The sequence below is a fragment of the Carlito syrichta genome, unplaced genomic scaffold, assembly GCF_000164805.1.
Source record: "Carlito syrichta isolate Samal-C Ts95f unplaced genomic scaffold, Tarsius_syrichta-2.0.1 Scaffold307184, whole genome shotgun sequence".
In the NCBI taxonomy this organism is placed as follows: Eukaryota; Metazoa; Chordata; class Mammalia; order Primates; family Tarsiidae; genus Carlito; species Carlito syrichta.
The window spans coordinates 98,969-105,997 of record NW_007251280.1 but is presented as its reverse complement, the minus strand read 5'-3'; the positions used below and the strand labels follow the sequence as shown (position 1 = coordinate 105,997).

At 39.9% G+C, this 7,029-nt stretch overlaps 1 pseudogene; it reads right to left on the bottom strand.

Moving 5' to 3' along the window:
- LOC103266431 overlaps positions 1-7,024 on the bottom strand; it is a 9,688-nt pseudogene extending 2,664 nt beyond the window's left edge.
- Positions 7,025-7,029: the final 5 nt, after the last annotated feature.

The following is a 7,029-nucleotide window of genomic DNA, read 5'->3' as shown; positions in this document are numbered from 1 at the left end:
CCAGTCGAGGCTGCGGTGGCCGGGAACGGACACTGCACTCCAGTCTGGGCGACAGAGTGAGACTCTAACTCAAAAAAAAAAAAAAAAAAAAGAAGAAATGCATTGTTTACTTTTCAAAATCTAGAGATTTAAAAATTATTATTATTATTTTACTTTTTTTTGTTTTTGTTTTTGAGTTAGAGTCTTACTCTGTTGACCAGGCTGGAGTGCAGTGGTACGTTCACAGCCGCTGCAGCCTTAACCTGCTGGGCTCCAGCGATCCTTCCACCTCAGCCTTCCAGGTAGCTGAGACTAGAGGTGTGCATCACCACACCCGGCTAATTGTTTTGTTGTTTCTTTTTTTTAATTTATTGCAGAAATGAGGTCTTGCCAAGTTGCCCAGACTGGTCTTGAATCCAAAGGCTCAGGCAATACTCTCACCTCAGCCTCCCAAAGTGCTGGCATTATAGGCGTGAGCCACCGTGTCCAGCCTAAACATTATTTTTGTGAAAATAATTCTAACTTAATTTTGGTATAGTTGGACAATATACTCTTTGTGATTTAACTCTTTTCTAATTTACTAAGTCTTATTTATGGTTCAATACACTTATTCATTTATGGTTGATTCCAGTATCTGTTTCACGTGCTCTTGAAAAACATGTAATTCCAGTTGATATATATCATTTTTGTGTGTGTATATATATGTATGTGTGTGTGTGTGTGTGTGTGTGTGTGTGTGTGTCTGTATGTGTGTGTATATGCATATACAGTTCATTGCATACACACTAGGATAGCTATAAGCAAAGAGACAGATTATAACAAGTATTAACAATGAAGTGGGACAATTGGAACCCTCTTACACTGGTAGGGGAAATATAAAATGCTGCAACTACTTTGGAAAACAGGTGAGCACTTTCTTAACATAAAGCTCCCACGTGACCCAGCAATTCCACTTCTAGGTGCTACACAAAAGAAATAAAAACATGTGTCTACATAACACATGTATAGCAATATTTATAATAGCCTAAACTGGAAACAACCAAAATGTTCATGTTCTAATAAATGGACAAATAAAATGTGGTATATACATTCCAAAGAAGGTTATTCAGCAATAAACAGACATGAAGTACTGATACATGTCATAATATGGATGAAACTCAAAAACAGCATGTTAAATGAAAGGATTCAGTTGCAACTGACTATATTTTCTATGATTCCACTTATATAAAATGTCCAGAAGAGGCTAATCTATAGGCTTAGGAAGTAGCTTAGTGGTTTCCCAGCTAAAAATTAAGAGGAAATTACTTCTAAGATATATGAGGCTTCCTTATGGGATGAAACATTGGAAGATTACTTTATGATGAGGGTTTCTTAACTCTGCAATCACACTGAATTTATTTGAACTTTACATTTAAACAGGTGAATTTTATGTTAAATTATATCTCATGAAATCTATTAAAATAACACTAAAATAAATTCAAGTTTTGAGCAAGAATATAGTTTCAGAAATTTTAGGTATGATTGAAATATTTTACCATGCTTCTTCAATTTCATTATTCTTCTGTACATTCTGTCATATTTGCAAAAATGTGTCCTTTTACATTTAGCTATATGCTTACATTTGTTTTGCATATCACCTTATTTTACTAACCATTACTTACTGATTAAGCAGTAAATATATAGGGTAGATTTGCAACTGTAAAATACCTGGTTAAAAATAAAAGCATATTTCTGAATGCCTAAATCATTTTAACATTTTAGATTTTAAAAGGTGATTAAAGTCATACTCAAGACATAACTAATAACAAATTGTTATACTTACAAAGGGTTGTTAATTACTGTCTTCAATGCATTGAGCAAATCTGTACTTGTCATTGTGGTGAAGTCCAAGCTAATAGCTGCTCCCTTGGTCTTCATGTGAGCAATGTTGTTGATCTGCAGACAAAGAAATGCCCACCATAGGGATCCCATGGTAGACAACCGCATAGATGCCATTAGTTTCACCATGAGTTATAAAAGCTTTGGTTTGGGGATGGCCTAGAATTGGGTGAATTTCAGCAAAATTATTAATCATAAGTCTTATAAATAAATGAGATATGCGTAATATAAGGTACTGAAAGATAAAGTATTTTTTAGATAATATGTAATTATGCCCTTTAAAACATGCATTGAAATTGCTTTCAGAACTCAGGAAGAAATATGTTAAGTTCACTGAATAGGTAAGTGAAGGCTATGTGGAAGAGGTGGTGTGTGACTTAGAACTTGAAAAATGGATACAAGGCCGGGTGTGGTGGCTCACGCCTATAATCCCAGCACTTTTGGAGGCCAAGGTGAGAACACTGCCTGAATCCAGGGGTTCGAGACCAGCCTGGGCAACTTGGCGAGACCTCGTCTCCATAATAATAATAAAAAAAAATTAGCCAGACATGGTGGCGCATGCCTGTAGTTCCAGCTAGTTGGAAGGCTGAGATGGAAGGATCACCTGGGTTCAGCAGATTGATGCTGCGGTGGCCATATACGTGCCACTGCCCTCCAGCCTGGGTGACAGAGTGAGACTCCAACTCAAAAAAAAAAAAAGAAAAATGAATACAAGATTGTCAGGTGGACAAAACTCGATATAATAAACAACATGTGCAAAAAAAAAAAAAAGGAGCATAGAAAAATATAGTCTCTTAAAAAATAAGTGAAGTCACTGAGTCATACTGTCATATATCAGTGGGAAGTACAATATTTGTTTTTCTATGCCTGGCTTACTTTTTTTACTTAGTAAAATTCTGACCAACAGTCCCATCCAAGTTGTTGCAGATAACATGATTTCATTCATCTTGATGGCCAAATACTAATCCATTGTGTTTAGATACCACATTTTCTCTATGCTTTCATCCACTGATGGGAACTTAGGTTGATTCTATATCTTTGCTATTGCAAATTGTGCCATAATAAACATGTAAGTGTATGTATATATTTGATATATTAATTTCTTTTCCTTTGGATTCATACTCAGTAGCAGGGTTGCCAGATCAAGTGGTAGTTCTATTTTCAGTGTTTTGAGAAATCTCCACACTGTTTTCCACAGTAACTGTACTAATTACCTTCCCACCAACAGTGTAGACTCTTCATATTCTCTCTAACATCTGTTATTTTTTTGGTCTTTTTAATACTTACATTTCCTTGATAATTAGTGATGTTAAGTATTTTTTAATATATTTGTTGGCCATTTGTATGTCTTCTTTTGAGAAATTTTTATTCACTTAATTGACTCACATTTTTTTTTTGAGTCAGAGTCTCACTGTGTCACCCTGGCTGGAGTGCAGTGGCATGCTCATGGCCACTGCAGCCCTGACCTGCTGGGCTCAGGCAATCCTTTTGCCTCAGCCTTCCAAGTAGCTGGAACTACAGGCACACACCACCATGCCCAGTTAATTTTTTTATTTATTGTAGAGACGTGGTCTCACCAAGTTGCCCAGGCTGGTCTTGAATCCCTGGGCTCAGGCAATCCTATCATTTCTGTCTCCTACAATGCTGGGATGGCAGGCATGAGCCAACATGCCAGGCCTTATCTCTTTTATTTATGTATTTTTGAGTTGGAGTCTCACTCTGTCACCCAGACTGGAGTGCAGAGGCACGCTCGTGGCCACCACAGCCTTGATCTGCTGGGCTCAGTTAATCCTTCCACCTCGGCCTTCTAAGTAGCTAGAACCACAGGTGCACACCACCACACCCAGTTAATTTTTTGGTTTATTGTAGAGACGAGTTCTCATCAAGTTGCCAGGGCTGATCTTGAACCCTTGGGCTCAAACAATCCTCTTGCTTCCATCTCCCAAAGTGCTGGGATTACAGGCGTGAGTTACCGTGCCTGGCTGCTTACCCAATTTTTGTCTTTGCTTGGTTCCTAGGTGGCATGCACTGGTACCTGTGTTGGCAGATCCAGGCAGGCCCATTCTTGGGTCTCCAAGTGGCTTGCTCAGGTGTCAAGAATGGCAGTGTTGAGTCAGGCAGGTTCTTGAGCCCCTGGGAAGTAGCTGTGGCAAGAATAATGATGGTAGCCATGGTGGAAAAGCCCTCTGGGATCCAAGTGGTCTAGGCTAGTGTTGGTGGTGGCTTTGACAGTTTTGGTGAGCTAGTCCCCAGACCTGGAGGAGGTGCATGGGGATGGGTGCCAGCTGCAGGAGTAGTGGCAGTGTCTCACCTCAGACCCTGGGAGGAGTACAGTGCTTCCATGAGTGGGCTGGGCTGGATGATCCCCAGGCCCATGGATGGTGAGGTCAGGTACTGAAAGAGAAGGGTGAAGCCAGGCCAGGTGTGCCCTCAACATCCCCAGTGGTGCGTAAAAACACTGGCTGTGGCATACAGAATATGAGTGAACCTCAAGCCACTGGGAGAATGCTCAGATGGAGGTGTCAGTTGCTCTGCTGTGTCCCTGCAACTGGGGCAGGTGAAATTTCTTTCCCTGGAAGCAGCCATAGGCAGGTGGCTTTGCCTGCACCTTGGCCCACAGCAATCTAAAGCTGTGGTAGTTGGCAGTGGAACTGGTCTTCAAGGTTCAAAAAAATACGCATCCAAGGATTACCGCCTGTGGCTGCCATTTCAGTCCCAGTTGCAGGGCAGGACGTAGCCATGTGGGGTGGAGACGGTGCTTTCAAAATGGCATCATGCTGCCACTGGTCAGGACTTGGAGGCTTGTGGGACCAGTGTGATCTCTTTTTTCTTGGAGCAATGCCTGCCTGTGGTTTCCAGGAAGCTCCCTATATTTGTCGGGATTTGTAAGAGTCATGGGCCTCTCCTAAGATTTAGAAGTCTATGGCAGAAGTGTGGACCACTGGAGGTCTGTCACTTACCGTTTTTGCACTCCGAGGAGTCCCTCCTAGTTCTCAGTCAATACTAACCTATCAGGCTGCCTTGCTTCCTTCTGTTTTCTTTTTCTTTGTTTCTTTTTTGAAAGCAGGATTTATTGAGAGGACAAAAAACTTCCCACAGTGGGAGGCAACCCTAAAGGGTTGCCCTGTTTTTTACTTAAGACCTTTCCTGTCACTTTCCTGTTCAATTCTAGTGTTTTCTCTTGGAGGGTCTATTTGAATTGTAATTATCTACTCACTATTGTCATTTTTCTTATTGGAGAAGGTTAGGAGGGGATGCCACTAATCAGACAACTTGAAGCCCCTCCCTGAGTTTATAAGTAACAAGTGTTTAATAAACTTGTCTCCTCTTGAACTAGTACCATTCTAATTGCCTGTTACTTATGTTTTCAGTATTTATTCTTTAGAGTTTTACCGAGAAGGTCATTCTGGGGGATCCACTTATACAGCTGAGTATTGGGTCCCAAAGTATCTGGCTTTTTCCCATCATATCTTCACAGAATCTGTCAGGTAAAGAAAACACCTTATTCTGTGAGTTGAATTTCAAAGTTATAGCATGTTCTAAAATTCCAAAGAATTTTAGAAATTATCTAGTTAAACACCCTCCACATAGGAGGCAAAAAAAAAAAAAAGACAATAGATTTTAAGTAATGAGAACTACTAAAAGTAGATCTGATATAATTAGAATGACTACATTTCATTTACTTATTTTTATTATCAATCAAATATATAATGCAATTATTATGCTCACATATAGTAGCTTAGACAAATATGATCTATGGAAAATTTATATATTTAAAAAATTGTTAGGCAGTTATTGTAAATCTAGTATGAAAAACTGTAGCAAATGACTAATAATGTTTGCATTTATTTTATTTTATTTTATGTATTTTATACTAGCTTTTATCTTCCAAATTTGATATTAATAGCCGGGCTCGTGGCTCAGCCTGTAATCCCCCACTTTTGGGAGGCTGAGGTGAGTGGATTGCCTGAGCCTGCGGGTTCGAGACCCGCCTGGGCAGCGAGACCTCATCTCTACAATAAATCAAAAAATCAGCCGGGCGTGGTAGCGCATGCCTGTAATTCTGGCTACTCGGAAGGCTGAGGCAGAAGGATCGCTGGAGCCCAGCAGGTTGAGGCTGTGGTGGCCGGGAGCGGCCACTGCACTCCAGTCTGGGCGACAGAGTGAGACTCCAACTCAAAAAACAAACAAACAAACACATTTGATATTAATCTTGTAAAAATAATAACTTATTTATTTTCACCTGTTTCTTAATTTATCTATTAAAGTTGGACTTTTGATCTGCCATAACTAGTCCAATCAGCTGCTTGTAAGCAATATATTAATTCTAACTATGCTAGTGCAGTCACTAATTAACTTTTAACTTTTTCTTTTTTTGAGTCAGAGTCTCACTCTGTCATCCAGGCTGGAGTGCAGTGGCATGGTCACAGCTCACCACAGCCTTAACCTCCTGGGCTCAAACAATCTTCCATCTCAGCCTCCCATCTTTCTTTTCATCTTTCCTAAGGTGCTAGGATTACAGTCACACACCACCATGCCCAGCTAATTTTTAAAGTTTTTATAGAGATAGGTCTCACTACATTGCCCAGGCTGGTCTCAAACTCCTGGGCTCAAGCGAGTCTCCTGCCTTGGCCTCTCAAAATACTGGAATTACAGGCATGAGCCACCATGCCTGGCCAACTTTTTTTCTGATAACATATGTGTGTGTACATTGCCCCCAGGAATCCTGCAGCAAAAGGATTAAATGACAGAGAAGAATTTGATGATTCCTGTATAGTTGCCTACAATTTTTCTATGATATACCAATTTATATTCTAAAATATATTTCTTGCTGATAATATTAACTCCAAAGTTATTATCAATCAAAAACATTTTCTGTTCTATTTCATCCTCTGTCATGTGTATTTTTGTCTTAAAAGTGATTTCTGTGATAAATTGGAGCTGTCATAACAGTTTACTTTTTACATAGGCAGTCTCTGCAATCAAACCCTTTACAGATTCATTTAGTAACTGTCCACCCTTAAGGCACTTTATCTAACCTTTTGTGCAATCTGAGCAAGGGCTGACACAATCACATTGGCCCTTTCTTCTGTCATTCACTGACCATTGATCCCAGAGAAAGCACCACGGCACCATTTTCTCCAGAGCTCTGGACAAAGTCTTCCATATCCT